The sequence below is a fragment of the Diospyros lotus genome, chromosome 9 (assembly GCF_014633365.1).
Source record: "Diospyros lotus cultivar Yz01 chromosome 9, ASM1463336v1, whole genome shotgun sequence".
NCBI lineage: Eukaryota > Viridiplantae > Streptophyta > Magnoliopsida > Ericales > Ebenaceae > Diospyros > Diospyros lotus.
Genome location: NC_068346.1, coordinates 27437012 through 27455184, shown reverse-complemented (window position 1 = coordinate 27455184; position 18173 = coordinate 27437012). Strand labels below are relative to the sequence as shown.

Sequence of the window (18173 nt, the reverse complement as noted above, 5' to 3'; positions counted from 1 at the left end):
AAGTCAAATGAGAAAAATAACAAGAAGAAAAAATTAACATGATCTGACTTCAACAAACCTACATCTAAGGTCCCACCACATGTGGATAATCCACTAATAAATATTTTTGCGTAGAGAAAAAGCAAAACCTTCCAACATACATTCCGACTCCAAATAATCTAACATTCACAACTCAAGGACTTTGGTTATTGAGTCATGGCACCCATCTCCACAATTAAATCAAACTACACCTATTTATAAGCTCCAAATCTTAATCATAACAGGTCAGGATGGATTTCCTAAACCTATCATAATCATTTAATCAAAATACCATCAAATAGGGTTTATCTAAGATACTTCTTCTCTGTTATATTAACCTTATCAAGTGAGATAAAACCGATCTCAATATGAATAGATGTTATAAGAGCAAACCTAATCAAAATTTAAGGAGTTATGTAATAAAGAGAAACTTGCATATCAAAGTAATAGCAACTGGCTCTGTATCCCATCCTTCTCTTACCCTAGTCTCCCACTCTACCCCAATCTTAGCAACCTTTTCTCCTATTGTTTATCTTCACCCCTAGCTTCCCATTGAGTCTTCCAATAGAACACCCTCCAAGTATGTCAATATAGACCTACTCAATGATCACCAAACTATTCATAACGATCCAAGCAGGTTATCGAGTTAGAAAGATCAATTATTTATGCAAGACCTTTTAGCAAACAAGTAATCAAGGCAATCATCCAAAACTCTTGGGGAGTGAAAGGTTCAATTTAGAAAAGAGATACCACATGCAATATATTTGTCATTCATTTCTCACAAAAGTAAGATGTTTAGGTGACGTACTCAAAGCTCCATGTCACATCACAAATAAACTCAAAGCCATTAAAGAATGGAATCCTGAACAAAAAGAAATAAGAAGTTAATTTTTCCATTTATCCTTTCTATACTCAACTATAGAGACTTCTTCCAAGTAAGATGAATGTAGAAAATGACTGAAGAATTGGAATCAAGTTTAAAAGACCTATAATCTATGGACTCCAAATCAAGAAATGAATGGAAATCCATAACAACTCTATGCTCTTATGAAATACTAGGAGACTTTTACTACTCTCACGTGAAAATTGATCACACCTTCTCTAAATAATTTGTGTTAATGAATTCTTCCCTCAACTATGCACCATTTTTAAGAGCTTGCATCATCTAGAATTCCACTAGCTCTTGGTTTAAATAGGAAAACCATCCGACATTCTTAGTTAATGCTCTCTTCAATCCTTTCCTCATAGAAGTTCTTAGAGCTGGTATACATACAATCACCAACACAATAAAATTTGTGGAGCGAACTCACCAAGATGACCCCATGCGGGACCAATGTAACACTATTGTCAATCTTATAGCCCATACCCCACATTCCAAAAGTTGTTGGCACTAACCCAACTTTGTATCACAACCTCAACTTGATCCTATATAAACTTCCAATAGAATATAGTAGTGAATGTATCTCCTTTAACATCCACATCCTACATCCTTATTTCCATACATAGGTATCAAATTCCCACTTAGCCCTTAGAACCACTGTCAAGATCACACATTCCAAATAGTGGTTTTTTCCATCCTAAGATTCCAAGGATTGCAATTAGGAGTCTAAGAATGAGGATCCTCAACAGTGCACGAGTTTAGTCAAAACAATTAAAGACTAAGGAATGAACTTAAAGTGAGAACAATTTTAAAAGAAAAATGGAGAAAAAGAAAGCTTGGTTATCTTAGTTTTTTGTATATTCTATTGTATTTTGAATGGTATTCAAACTTAACTTCCTTGGTGTAGGATTCTTCATACAAAGTTGTGCAAGAACATAGGACAAGAAATCAAAACAAAACAAACAAACTTATATAATAGCAAAGAATTAACTAATTTTGACTTGAATACTACTATATATAAATTGTAGTATGAGTGTAATACCCTGTACTTCATGGTAGTGAAAAATGTATGATGTTCGATTATTTTGAAAGGACCTCGGGTGGTCCGACAATGCTAAAAGTTGATATCGAGAAATTAATTAATAAAATTTCTCGAATCGATGACAGGGAGTGCCTCGGGACTTGGATGTCCAAGGAAGAGGGCATGAGATTGGTGATGAAATGCAATGGTGAATCGGTGTCAGCGTGCCTAGTGGGCATTATAAGTGGCATTGCTGTGATTGATAAGTGCTAAAACGTTGTTGTGCTTGATCAGCATAAAATCGTGGCCATGTGTGATTGGCAAGGGAAATGTAGTTGTGTGTGATCGATGCAAAATCGTTGTTGACTGATCAGTGATGCAATGTTGTAGATTTGATTGGCATTATCGTGTTGATTTTGGTTTGATGTGGAAAATGGGAAGTTAACTGCAAAGTGAAGCTCAGAAGCAGTTGAAATCCATTAGGGAATGGATGTTATTATAGTAGTCATATGTCATGACCAACAACTAATTGTGGGTTTTGGCGGGAGTTCAGTGATTTACTCGAGAATGTAGTCGTTTTTGGCAGTTTAATAAGGTAAAGTGAATTTCGAGGACGAAATTCTTTTAAGGGGGTGGAATGTAATAACCCGAACTTCATGATAGTAAAAATGTATGATGTTCGATTATTTTGAAAGGTCCTCGGGTGGTCCGGTAAGGCCAAAAGTTGATCTCAAGAAATTAATTAATAAAATTTCTTGAATCAACAATAGGAGTGTCTCGGGACTTGGATGTCCAGGGAAGAGGGCATGAGATTGGTGAGTGTCTCGAGATGAAGTTAATGATGCTGGAAGCAGTCCGACCGAGAACAATTTTCGAAATAAATTCTGTATAAGCCCAAATGGGTGTCAGTACCGAATGGTTGCAAGGGACCTCTGGGAAGCTGAGAGGACTCTAGGGGTGGTCCAGTTTTGCGAGTAAGGAAGCCCTAAGGTGTTTTAAAGTGGAATGAATGTCCCGTGTAGGCGTAGGGACAAAATCGACATTTTTGAGTAAAATTCGATTATTAATTTTGAAAAATCAAGATTTTGAGTGGGTTAAGAGTAATTAAATAAAGGCTTGGAAGGTCCAAGTACATTTAACAAATTCCTCAAGTGGAATTAATGTCAAATTGAGGGGCTAATGTGTAAATTGTTTATATATATATATATATTATGGGTATGCACAAAAGTGGGGAGAAAGCTTCTGCCCTTTGAGATTTTGAAAACAAAGCAGAGAGTGTGTGTGTGTGGGAGAGAGAGAGAGAGTAGAGCTCGAGAGAGCAGGGTTGAGACTAGAGAGGGGAGAAATGAGAGATCGGGAGAGAGCTGGTGTGCGGTGGTTGGAGTCGCGAGCAGTGGTCGATGGTGTGGCTGCGGTGTGACGCGGTCATGGCCGCAGCGCGCAGGTTTACGCGGGGGGAAGCAAGTAGCTGCTCGCGGTGCTGCATCCTCGAGGAAGGTAACCAGCAGTGGGTTGGGGCCAGCAGTAGTGTCAGAGGAGGCCCAGCGGCCGGGGACAGCAGCGATGAAGCCAAAGGTGGCAGCAGCAGTTGTTGCACGCGGTGGAGGTGCTGGTGCCGGTCGGCAGAGATAGAGCTGGTCGCAGGGGCCGTGCGTGAGGAAGAAGACGCACGAGAAAAGAAAGAAGATGAAGAGAAAAAAGACAAAAAAGAAAAGAAAAGAAAAAGAAAATAGGGAAAATCTAAAAAAATAGAAAAAATGGAGAAAAAAGGTAGAAAATTCCAAAAATTTTTGGAAAAATTCTAAAAATCATTTTGAGGCTTGAGGAGCTTGCCAGAGGCTCAGATTTGGGATTTGGGATTTGGGGCTCTAGGTGGCAGCTCAGGAGGCGACGTTAGTATGGGCGTTTCCCGAATTTCTTCGCCAGATGAGTAAAGTAAATTAATAATTTATTTTTAAGTTAAATGCTTTATGTGAGATGTTGTGGAATAATGTAGAATAATTGTTGGTTGGATGAAACCCTCGGTTGGGGTTGTTTGGAAGTTGTTGTTGGGTGGTTTTACGGTGTATGGCAAAATTGAAGGCATTGGTTTAATGCCTGATGTTGATGGGTTTTGTGTGGCATTTAGGTTTTACCAAGGAAGAGGTGGTCCTAGAAGAGTTCGAGGTTCAGGTTGGAGTTCGTGTAGAGGCAGAAAGGAGGATTCGATCCAGGTAAGGGACAACCCCAAAGGTGGTGGTCTTGCATACATTTGTAAATGTTTTCTTTATGAGTTGCATGTAGTGGTAACACTTGCATGATATGAGTTCTAGTGTACCTATGGCCATATGGAGGAATAGTGTTGTGGGAAGGATTGGTTGATGCCTTAATCTATGGAGGTTATGAAGGCATGGAAGACTATCCATTTTTTATTTTTGTATTACATGCTTTCTCATGCTTCATTTATTTATGCATTGCACCCTTACTGAGTCTTTATGACTCATGAGGTTTTATCTCGTGATGTAGATGTGCAAGTCTAGATGCAAGCAGGGATGGTATCGGGAGGCTGATGTGGCGACTAGTGTTGTCGCTTGAGTTTGTATGTGGTATATTCATGTATGTATTCATGTGATTGAGTGTAAATATTGTTGAGCGCTAGATGTATCTAGTTGTTGTAGTCACCATAGTGTGATAGGTGATTGTGAGATGGCTTGATGTATATGGCTTAGTTGGTGGAGCCAAGTTTAGGATCTGGCAAGGATAAAAAATGTATGTTCCCATAAATCCCCAGTACTTAGTGGATGTTTGATGAGCTAGTTTTGTGCCTGGGTCACCTTTGGCTTGTTGTGAGGCGAGCAGAAGAAAGGTGAAGCTCACTCGGGTTTCGGGTCTCGCTCTACTGTGTTTCCTTGTCTATGTTTGGGACTGATTCCTCTAGTGGAGCGAAGGGAAGGACGAAGCCTAGTGCTGTTGGGAAACCAGCCGACCGCGTAGCTTAGATTCTGCCTGGTTATGATCTGTAGAGTCGTAAACACGAACTCTTCCAAGTCGGTCCATACAATCGACCCTTTCCACAAACTCCTAGAGTAATGCTAGCAACCCTAGGCGCCTCTTGAGAGATCCGAAATTTCTCACTCTTTTCCAGCTTCTTAAGTGGCATATTTATAGAGTTAAAAACCCTAATAGTGCTTTAAGCCTGACCCTTAATCACATTGGGCCGAATCTCTCTTTTAAATTGTGGAACGGGCTCGACCTAAGTGTGTGATCCCTTAGGTCCACCATTGGGCTATATGAAGGCCCAACTTATTAGATTAATTAAACTTTTTAATTAAACTTATGAGCCTTTTAATTAACACATCTCATGGGGTTCTTAATTAAACTCTTTAATTAATAATTTTATAATTAATTAAATTAATTCTAAAACCCTACTTAATTATAAAACCCTACATATCATGGTTAACGTCTAGCAACATGCCATGAATACCTAGCCAACGATGAAAAGCACGGACCTTTTCAATTGCAATTACCGTGTAGTAAAATCCTTTCATCAATCTATGTCCCGATTGAATTTAGGGTATAGTTTTATGACAAAACCCTAATCATTCAATAACTATGTATCCATTCTAGATTTATGACTTGATAAGTGAAATCAAAACACCTTTTGATTTCCACCTCACCTTGGCCAAGGATTTCCTCAGTTATGAAATCATCAAAATGCATAGGATATCTTCTCATCTTATCAATGAGTGATGAATCCTATTTCGACATTCACAAGCCTTCATATGTGATAAGGTTACGCCCAGTGATAATTTGTTAATGACTCCTTTAGAATCCAAAAAAGTACCAAAGTGTAACCAGTCAAATATAAGACTACCATGATGTCTCAAGTCTAAGGATCAATCTGCATTATTGCAACACATGAATTCCAATTCGACATTAAATAATAACTATTAGGAATTTTGTAGCGGGTCAGTTCAGTGTACTTATTCTTATAATAAGCACCCACATATATGCACTAGTGTCCTCACACCAATGTCCATGAAATGAGACATTCTCTTAATTGAGCATGCATCATATGTGCTAGTCTATTCGAGTTATTAGTGTCCAATCCTAATAACTCTATGACTAGGAACATTTAAGATCAAGGCTTGAAATGAATATGTTTCATGATCATCATCTCTATGCACGAGCATATTCCATGAGCCTATTTGATCTATGGACTTTGTCAAGTATTAATTACAATAAATAATGATAACAACCATCAATGACAAATAAAAACATAATGCCTTGCAATAACAATTGATTGAAGATAAAGAATCAAAATGTAAAGTATGATCAATTACATGTAAATCTAATTGGCTTGTGGGGCATAACTCTAATAAGTTCCCACCTAGGGCATTTCCTGTTAAAACATAGTCCAACCCTTCAGTTATTGGCTTAGCGAGTGAGTAATCTAATCGATTATTCACCGGTGACACTTGTAAGTAATGACCAATTGAGCCTATCCTTTGTACCAAAAAACTAGCATACTAACATACATTGTACATGTTCTCCTACAGTTACCCACAACATACTACAGTTGTAGTAACATTAAGTTACACAAGAACATAGAGAAAAATTCAAAAGAAAATAGAAGTTATAATAGCAAAATATCAGTCCAACTAATTTTTCCTTAAGCACAACTATAAAATAGGACCCAAAATAGTGAATTAATTAAGCCTACCCTTATCATACCATAAAACTAGCATAAAAAATGAACCACACTCTACATAACTATGTTCCCACGGTAGAGAACCTACTCCTTAACTACAACAATTAACTCTTCTACAATAATGGAGTAAGTCAAATACCACCCTCATCCCTACAACCACATCGAAATGACGAACTTTGTCCTTACTTCAACATTAAAAATTAATGAACTTGTAACTAATCTAAGTGACCTCTTTTCACCTTTATACATGCCTTACATTGCCAACACACATTACCATCATGCAACATGAACTTTGAATTAGAGGAAGACTTCCCTATCATCCCCTTACCCATAAACCACCACAGTTAGCATATAAAGGTTGATTATATTCAAAGGCACCTCTAGTTATTTATAATTTGAAAAGGACACCTTATGTTCCATAACTCATGCCTTGAAAATGGCCTCACCCTACACCTCCCTAAACAATCCATTACTGAAACATCTAATAGCCTAACACCTTTCCCTAACTCACATCCACTTAAACTTAACCACCATGACTCTCAAAAAAGAAATACGCCATCATGTAGTAAATCTAATAATATACCTTGGAGGATCAAATACCTACTCATAATATCTTATAATAAAATATGAGACTGTAAGATTATTCACATCTACACACAAAAAACCAAAATCCCTATAAACTAACCCTACCACACATCATTCTCAAGCTCAAGTATTATGGAAGAAAAGATGTCAATGCAAGAATACCAAGAAGGTACCCATAACAACCACTTTAGTATCATTACAATAGTCATGACGAAAAGAAACACTAAGAGAAGGAAATGGGTGAGCTTATAATAGTCATTAGGAAACAACTCTAAAGGTTTGGGGTAAGCTTTATAATGCACATCCAAACATTATAACTAGAATCACTTAGAACTATGGCGACATTGTTCCTTTTTGTTTTTTTGTTTTTTTTTATCATGAGAATTGGAGGAAGCCCCCAGTACTTCAGCCTTTGGTGGAGACCGTCATCTTCTCTCCTATATGATATTTTACTCTTGTGTTTAGTTTTGATGATGAAAATTTTCAAATGTATTTTTTTCTCAATTAAAGCATATGGTTTGGAAACAAAAATCAATTTCAAAGTGCTTTGTTAAAATGATCTATGATCTTTTATATTATTTGGAGATTAGCATAAACAAGTTTTAAGATCTAAAAAGAATCTCCTTGAAATTGTTGGTCAAAATAATTCTAAGGCAAAAGACCAACTAGAACATGTTTTTGAAAGTATGTTCATTTTAGAAAACTATCTCCTAGTATTTTGATATCTAATATCTCTTAGTAATGAAATGGTTTTGATGAATGTCTATATGAAAATCAATTTCTACTATATGGATTATATGAATGAGAAAATGCATTTTTAGTATATAAATCTTAAAGCAAGATATGAAATATTGAGTATGGATGAAAGATTGATTTGTTAAGAATAATTTGTTTCAAATCATACTTTTGATAATCTCAACTTGCTTTAAAGATAATCAAAATGAGTTTTTAAAGAATCGAATAAGGTTGTATTGAAAATTCAAGTTTTTCTATAGAATAGTCGACTATCAAGATCATTCTGTTGACTATGCTTCAAAATAGTCGACTATTTTTTATGTTCTGTCGACTATTTAAGCATCTGTCGACTATTTTAGCATCTGTCGACTATCGAGTAAAAATAGTCGACTATGCCTTTTGGTCTGTCGACTATTTTTGTTCATAAGTTTCAAAATTTTCTTCATATTTTTGCATCTGTCGACTATTGGAATGTGTCTGTCAACTATTGAAATTTTGTGTTATAAAATAGTCGACTATTCGTTTTGTCTGTCGACTATTTCTTGCTTTAGTTGTAAAAATAGTCAACTATATATTTCATCTGTCGACTATTTCTTTTTGCAGAAAGCTCCAACGGCTATTTTTTCAAATCCCAACGGCTCCAAACGGCTATATTTCTCTTCAACTTCGTGGGACACTTATATATACATGTCATAGATGATCAAGAGGAGGCTAATGGACGAGAACGAATTGAATTGAGCTTACATTTTACACTCGTTTCTATTTACATTCAGTGTGCTTCAATTTTCTCTCTTCAAGGTTGTGATCTTAATTTGTTTACATTCATTTAAGCCTTGTATCATTTTTTAGAGACATTGTAACTAAGAGATTCATCTCTTAGATTCTCTCCAACTATATATTTCTTGTTTTCCTAGCTTGTATAGCTAGAGGGCCCATTTGAGTGGGAGGTTTTGTAATTCCTAGTCTCGGACTAGAGGACCTACTTGGTTTAAGTAGGGGGTTTTAGTGGATGGTTTGAAAAATCCTTAGTGAGGAGCTAAGATAGTGGATTAGGCTTGGGTTAAGCTGAACCACTATAAATCTTGGTGTTCTTTTGTGCTTGTGTTCTTTAAATCATCTTTATCTTTCCAAGCATTCCTTAATTCCTCACTTGATTCATTTGTCATTTTATATGTTTCACGTTTTAAATCATTAAAACTTTAACCTGTATTAAAAAGTTTTTCAAGTTCTATCAATTAATTTTTTAAAATAACCAATTCACCCCCCCTCTTGGTGTGTGCCATAGCATCTCCCGTTTTAACACTATAACCTACGGGCAACAACCGTGCAACAAGTAAGCCCAGGTCTTTGACCTATTTCCATGGCCCCAAGGATAGTCACAGTTAATACAGTGCCCATGAGGATCCAGTTCCGAACTCACGACCTCTTGATACCCAATCCACCAAAATAAATGCCTCACATTAAAAATTTTAGCCTGTTTGATTTTTTCTTATAAAGGCATGCCTTAAATAATCCTCTTTGAATATAGTTGTCAACCATCTTAGCTATCACCACTTCTCTATTATCAATGCTAAATGAGAAAATGAAAAGTAGAGGTCTAGTCTACTATAGAAATGAACTAGACATTGAAGGCCTATTCCAAAGTTTAAAAGTCATTGTTGCCCTCAATAGAAATTGCCAATGGATCCTTAACTACAAATAAACACCCCTCTAAAAGCACGTTTAAGCCCTCGGTTGGGGACAGATGGATCACATCCTCCATGCCTACCAAATAGCAATAATATTCATTGTTGGCCTTAATAATATTATAAGCTAAGATGAAAAGATTGATGGTAGTCCCTACTTATAGCCCTCAAATGGTGACTTCATACCACTTATCAATTCTCTTAGACTCATAGGTCTTAGATTTCAATACAATCCATGTACATTATCAAACCAAAAGGATGTTTGACTCTTATTAACGAAATATCAATCACTATACCCAAAAGAGAGAAAATTGTTCCTTCGACCATAAGCAGGTTCTAGTATTGGCTTAGATGATGCTACTCTATTCCTTTAACTCGATGGAGAGGACACTAAATTGCATTGTCAATTTTAATTTAAAGCCATGTGGCTTTGCCATCCAACTACAAGCTTAAGGTTCAGTAGGTATGGTATAAATGCTCCCTAGCTCCCACTTCTTTAAGGCATTTTTCAAATAAAAACACACAAAAGGAAGTTTGGGGAAATGGAATCAAACTAAATGTAAACATTACATAGTCTAGCTAAAGGTTCTCATAGATATAAATCCTCCATTAATGTTCACATCCATGTGATATAAATTGAGAAGCTACTCTCTAACGCCATGTGAAGGAGCTGGTGATTGGAAAAGAAAATAAATGGTGGCATAAAGTAAGAATCTAATAAGTTGAAGAACGTGATAAGAACACCTCCTCTCTTTATACTGCATGTATTATTTAAAATAAGAGGAACTACATAACCAAATACAAGCTGCAATAGAAATTAAATCAATAGAAGAAATTGAATTGAATAAGCCATTATTAGCCACAATCGCTAGCAATTCTCCTTTCAAAACCATATAATATCTTTAAAGTAGCTAAACATATTGATCACCTTTAGAGTAGACATTGAATTGCTATGCTACATTCCATACCACGATGACATTAAAGGTGTGCTTAACTCCATGAGCTATTCCGTGCCATGGGACTAGATGTTATTCCCCTTAGTTATCTTCTTTAAAGCTTATTGAGAAATTATAAAAGAAGATGTAATCATAATGGCACAAACGTTTTCACATCTAGTTACCTCATTAGCATTATTTGGTATCTAGATTAAATAGTGATAGGACAAAGTTAAAATTGAAATAAAATCTTAATGGGGCATTACTCGAAGCATACAAATTGAATTACTTGAAGCTATTATCATACAAATTGAGGCATTACTCGAAGCTATTACTTAATGTGTTTGGTATATAAAATTATGAATTTGGTATTGTTAGTCATTAATACGCAAATGACCATATTACCCATTTTTTTATTTATTTTATTTTTTATTTTCTCCTAGCCTAAGTTTATTGATAACTAAAGGAGATGCCTTTGGGTCCTATTGTTGGAGACTACTATATAGCTAAAAACTAAGGTATTTTTGGAAATCAAATATTATTGAGCTAGTGACTTATATGGGCTTCTCTCCAATCGCCAGCAACCCATGGTGGCCGAAACTAAGGTATTTTAAAAATAAAAATTCATAAAAAAGTAGAAAATCACAATCTAGAAATCCTCTCAAGAAGTAGTTGAATTAGAAATAAATAGAAATTGGAAAAGAAGTTGGTGACTCTAAGCTTCTCTCTTACTTTTAGTTGTTGCCGCTGGTTAGTCCACCTGGTCAATCATTCTTAGTAACACTACACTGGTTGTAGTCTAGCTACTTCCAAGGTAGAGATACACTACATCTCCTTCCTCTAGTTTAGTAAGGAGAGGTATTTCACAAAGGTAATCATTCAACGCTTAAAATGATTGTTCACACTTATCATTCGATTGGAAGTTCTTTTCCTTTTTTAGTATTTGAAAAAAGTGGAGGCTTTTTTTAGCAAACTTTAAGAGGAAATGGTTAAGGGCCTGGATCTTCTCCGGGTTGGTTTATATTCTGTATTATGTGATAAGATAACCTATGAACTTGGATGACTTAATGCCAAAAGCACACTTATTGGGATTGGTCCGCATATGGTATTGATGGCATATCACAAAAACTTGTGCTAACTTCTCCACTTATGACTCCTCAGCATGGTTTTTTACCACCAAGTCATCAACATAAGCTTATATGGTAGTTCCAAGCAATTCCTTAAATACTTTGTTAACCACCCACTGATAAGTGGCTCTAGCATTCTTAAGCCCAAAAGGCATAAATTGGTAGTAGTAAGTCCTAGTCTCTGTAGTAAAGGATGTTTTCTCAGTATCTGGTGGGAACATGTTGATTTGGTGGTACCCTGAAAAGGCGTCAAGGAAACTTAACATGTGGTACCCTGAAGTGTTATCCACCAAGCAATTAATTCTTTTTGGATACACCTTGTTTAATTCAAAAAAATACATAGACTCGCCATTTTCTATTGAATTTCTTCACTATGACCATGTTAGCTAGCTAGTCAGGGTAGTGGACTTCACTAATGAATCTAGGCTTTAAGAGTCTATCAACTTCCTCTTTAAGGGTCGGTAGCCTATCAGGTGCAATGTTCCTCCTCTTCTGCGTCATAGGTTTAGCTTTCGACCTCACATTTAATTGTTGAGAAATCACCTAAGGGTCAATCCCTGGCATGTTGGCGGGTACCTAGGAAAATTTGTTTGCGTCATCCCATAGGCATTGTATAATTTCTTCCCTTTGACTTGGCGGCAACTGACTTCCCACATAAACTACTTTGTCTTCTTCACTTTCTTGGAGTCTAATAGGTTCTAGGGCCTCCATTGGTTGCGGCTCCAATGAGGCTTGTTCGGAAGTAGACATGGTTTCATCAAGGGCATGGGAAACCTCTTTCCCCTTCATTGCCTTGGTAGATGATATGTAGCAAACTTGGGCCTTCTTCTGATCACCCTGAAGAAGATAAATGATAATCAAGGTGTATAACAACCCTTATGTTGTTGAGGAGTGATCTCCCTAGGATGACGTTGTAAGTTGCTGATGTGGTCTTTACCACCATAAAGTTCACATATCGGGTAACATTGCAAGGCTGAGATCCTATAGTAATTAGTAGTTGCATCCACCTTACGATAGGTACTACTTTCCCGATAAAACTATACAGTGGGGAGAAAATGGGTTTGAGTCAATCATGAGCAATGTTCATCTGCTCGAAGCAATTCAAGTAGATCAATTGATAGAGCTACCACTATCTATAAGGATGTGGTCAAAAGGGTGCTTAGTAATTACGGCAGAGATGACCAAAGGGTCATCGTGAGGTATAAGGATATTCCCTTGGTCAGCTGGGGTGAAGGAGATGGGGTCTTCAATTTGTGTTACGTGGGCTATAGAGTCCACAAGCAAAGCTTGGCACGCATACAACTTACAAGCAACTGAGGAATCACTAACTAAGGTTTCTCCTCTCGAGATAATGTGGATGTTCTCCTAAATGAGCTCATTATTTGCCAGGGACACAGACGTTTCTGCTCCCAGGGGTCCCCTATGTTATTCTGGCGATGCTTTATACTATTGGTTACCGCCACCCTGAAGTCACCCCATTAATGGGCCAAGGTTTGCCCTGGGTAATTTATCCTAACGGGGCATGTAATGAGGTACCCTCTGAGGGGCTTGGGCTATCGCACGTCGAAATTGATCAACTTTGCTTTCCCTAGCAATCTCCCCACTTGCCCCTAGAAAGCATAGCAATTCTCTATTGAATGACCTAGGCACTAACGGAACTAACAGAAGGGTTACGGATCCTTCCCTTTTGGCTCCTCGAAAAGGAAAGGAAAGCTGATAAGTCTAGTAGGTGGGATGGTGAGTGCCGGAGATGGCGCATATCTCTATTGACGGTGTCTAAGATAGTCGTCAGGGTTAGAGGCTTACCCATCTGACAATTTTCTTTCGTCGCTTGTAAACGGTCCTCTTTTTATAGTTCCCTCTTCAGGGTGCTCGGTCAATTCATAAGTGTTGGAAAATTCGAACTTACCTGGTTAACACAACAGAAGTAGGATGAAGTGGTTGAATCACTGGTATGAAACGAAATCATGGTAGAAATCGTTTGTTTCCACAACCTAAATGCCTCACACACATAGAGTTCTGTTGTTCAATTTCTTGAGAGTTTTTCACACTTCCGAAGAGGTATACGAGAGACTTACCCTAGTAAATAAAATTGTCCACTTCCTCCATGAAGGAAAAGAGTTCAACTGCAATTGACAATTTCTTTCACAACCACACACAGCGGTTGCAGACCCAGAACCTGTTCTGGATTTGGTAGTGGATCTGAACCCGTTATGAGCAGATATATCCGGGTACATAACCCGAATTTACTTCATCTCTCACTCACACATAATGGGTTCACATACTCATATACTCTCGTTTCTATGTGTGTCCCATACAGACAAATAGGTCATGAGACCAGCATACTCTTTTCCCTGAGAGCTCGTTGCTATACAACTATTAGGTATATATAACAGCTCCATTATTCAAGTAGAGTTTGTATGCTATACCCTAGAACTATCAAGTCACATTTATTCATATTTAGATCTTAATTTGATTTTATCACTTTTCAATAAAATATGTATTCATAATTATAATTCAACGGATGATTATAATTGGTCGACCTGTGAATACACCCAAATGTGACACTCAAATAGATCTTTCCTTCTTTCTGAAATCTTTCCATCATAATTCTATCGCTTTTCCAGATATGCTCCATCTTACCTGATCATACAAGGTCTTTGGTAGCATTCCAAGGTAGCTGCACCGAATCATAACTTCAAGAAACAGTTAAAGGTCAAAGGGTATTTTACGAGATTCTTGTGACCTTGAGGGTCTTACACAACTAAAAAAAAAATAGATCCATATCTTTTGTTACCCTATTTTGGTCAAACTTTGCACACATGGTATGAAACACGTGCTACGGTATTATTCTCCTTTCCCCATGGAGAGTATGTCTCATTTTATATAAATACCGTACAGGTGGTAGTTTAGATACACTCAGTATCTAACTTGAGTCCACAACTCTACTTCACATATCTATTAAGTAGAACTCCGACCTGGCATTCTTAGACAGATGAGGTAAGAAGCGAATCTTCACCTTTTGACTACCCTTTATAGGCTCATCTTGATAACTCATCAAGGTGATTTTGTTTTAAGCTTGAGCTCTCATTAGCTTGCATTTGTGATATGCTAAAAACTTATCTTTCATCTATGCACCCCTTAGTCATAGATGTGGTTGCTTGTGTGAAAAAGCCAACCATTTGTCCGACATACCTTTAATTATTGCACGAAGGATTGCACTTAGCATGAATCATTTATTGACATAAATTGGGGAAATAATAATATTATATATCAATGTTCACAAAGCAAAAAAAAAAAAATTTAACATCTACGCATTCCCAAGGATTTAACATGACTCTGGAATAAATCTCTTAGAATGGGTTTTATGAACAGATCTGCTATCATTTTGTGTGTAGAGATATACTCCAAGCGCACTTTCTTCTGTGCAATAATATCTCTCACAAAATTATATCTTGTGTCAATATGTTTGGTCTTTGAATGATATTTGGGATCCCTAGTGAATGTTATTGCAGCTTGACTGTCGCAATTCATAATAACAAAATTTGACAAATCATTCATAATTCCCTAGTGGTTTAGAAACCTCTTCAAACAAACAGCTTCTTGTATTGCAACTTATAATGCTACAAACTCAGCTTCCATGGTAGACAAAGCTACACAAGTTTGTTTCATGCTACTCCAAGAGATAGCTCCGTTGCCATGTAGAAAAGCATATACAGAGGTAGATTTCCTTTCATCTAAATCTCATCCCCAATCAGCATCAATATTGTAACGCCCCACTTTTCCAAATATGTAATAACTTGAAATATAATTAGGACATCACCTACGGGCATTATGGAAACCCTTACCAACGGAAGCATTGGATCGAACCTGTAAGCTTAACCAAAGATAAATAAAGGGGTTTCCACTATATTTCCTTTATATGTACAAGAAATGCATACAACTTTTAATAAACAACTCACTACTTGACGTTACAACTGCAACACATGCCCAAACTAGCGAATAAACCCTTATCATGGAAGCCTCTCTATATGACATTCAAAGTGCATCATTTGAGATATTGCCCATGCTCGTACATCAAAGCTACAACCCTTAGTACAACCATAGGACACTCACATACTTATTATAAGCTCGAGTATCCTAGCTACTATTACAATACGTCACTCGGATTACATTGGTACATAATGAAATAAAGGCCAAAGTTGGCTGCGAAACCCAAAGCTAGCCAAGTACCACCTTTTTGCCCTTGCTCGAACCAGAACCTGGAACACCTAACACTTTGATTAAATCTGGGACGTTGAATGTCCCAGGGGTATGAAACACCCAATTTAGACAATTACATCTAAGTGAGTGACTCAGAAAAGAAAGTACATGCATGCAAATGCAATAATGCTGTTAGGAAATCCACCCCTGTGGTAGCAATGCCAGGGTGTTGCAATCACCCCCGCGGTCATCATAGTCACCCCTTGGCTCACTGTAAGAGCACGAGTTCTTCCATGATGGCCCAACAACTAGCCACAGTCACCAACATGAACATGATATATGACAAAGCAGAAGAATATGCATAATCAAGGGAAAATATGACATGTAAGCCACAAAGGCATGATATACAAGCCAACATCCACACACAAGTGAAGCAACAAATGCTCAAAATGTCACAAAACATGCAGGAATCACTCACCTTGATCGTTTCCCTTCGATAGCACTATCTACGGCCCGGTTTCGAGCACTAGGGGTTGTTCTGCAAAAATCATGCATTTAGATGAACCAAAACTTAAATATTTCTACATGGGGATTGTAGATAATTAAATTATGAGAACAAAGGTGAACATTTCAGGCCGGACGCGCCCTCATGCGCCCCAGAAAGTTTGGCCACGCGCCTCCTCCTTCCTTGTTATGGATTTTGCAACCTAAGATTAAAAATGTTATAACTTGCACATTTTTGCTCCGATTTACTCTCCGTTTGAACCCACAGACTCCTCTTTTCATGCTCTACAACCCTATTGATGGAAAATTGGCTTACCTTTTCGGTTTCCTTTCTGTTTTTGCAATTTTTCGATCAGGTCTCTCTATCCTTTCTTCTTTGCTTTTTCTTGCACTTGCTTTCTTTCTTTCTTCTTAGCTTCACGTGGCATTTCCTCTTTCCCTTTATATAGCCTTTAAATTCCAAAATCCTCAAGATTTCACTTGGCCTCCAAGTTACTCATTTTCCACCCTAGTAATCATCACAACTTTGAAATTTTTCCAATCTTCTCAAGCAAGCTCCCACTTCTTCCAATCCTAGGCTTCCAACTGCACTTCCAAGATAAGCTTTATCATCTTCTTCCTTTGCAAGCAAATCCTAGCCAATCCTAGTCTTCCAAGTTTAGACTTTTTGGGTAAAAATCAATCATTACAATGTTTATCTTCCTATTCAAGCTTTTCCTTTCTTCCAATCCCAAACCTCTTATCTTCACATGGCTTCTAGGGTAAGAACCCATCATGGCCCTTATCTCTTCCTTTCCAAGCTAACCTTAATCTTCCAAGCTAAACCACCTTAAGACTTTTGGGTAACATTCATTATTACAACTTCCCAACTAAGCCTCCTTAAGACTTTTGGTGTAAGATTCATTATTACAACTTCCAAACTTAATATCAAATTCTGGGGTATTACATCCTCCCCCCCTTAAAAGAATTTCGTCCTCGAAATTTCTCTTCATAGCTCTCCCAGAATCTATTTTCCCAAGAGAATTCCTCAAAATCGTGGTGTCTCCAGAGCACCTTCTCCAAGAAATATTATTTTACTCCTCAAAACCCACTTCGAGGTCAATGATTTATTTGACCTAGCGTGCCCCGACCATTATGGTTTGCCTTAACTCTTGGCCTAAGGCACATATTTTTAGATTAGAAGTCAAAACGTTTCATCCGAAAATCGGTATCAAGGTTTCAACCCTTTCCCAATTGTCAACTCATGACCATACCTTCAAGTCTTCTAGAATAGCTTGCCAGTTCTATTCATCAGATGAGAGTGAATCGCCAGGCTAGCGACGTAAATAGATGTTCCATCAAGAATCACATCCAATGCCACAGGCTAAAAAGCCTCCACCAGTCCCCACTCTCGGGTCAACAGAACAGGCTCTTTCTTGCATTAGCCACCACGTTCACCTAGAACAGGCTTTTAGAGCAGGCTCATTAGCCACCACGTTCATCTTCCCAGGGTGGTACTAGATCACACAACCACAACCCTTCAAAAACTCTATCCACCGTCGTTACCCTGCATTCAAATCCCTCTGAAAGAATAGGCACCTCAAAAAATTATGAAGACCTCGAACCTTCATATAACGCTATCATAGCACGCCTACTACTGCATCAATATCCACATTAACAAGGGCAGAGTTTAGGATAATCAAATTAGAGCCAATTGCTCACAATTTCTAGGGTGTATAACAATCTGCATACCAAACTGAAGGTCAAGGTCGATAACTAGAATAAAATTTCCCTTCCCCAAAGGCTAAGTA

At 37.5% G+C, this 18173-nt stretch overlaps 1 protein-coding gene across 1 annotated transcript in view; it reads right to left on the bottom strand.

The window, feature by feature from the left end:
* LOC127809332 (uncharacterized) overlaps positions 1–18173 on the bottom strand; it is a 79475-nt gene that overhangs the window by 15785 nt on the left and 45517 nt on the right. The window lies entirely within an intron of this gene.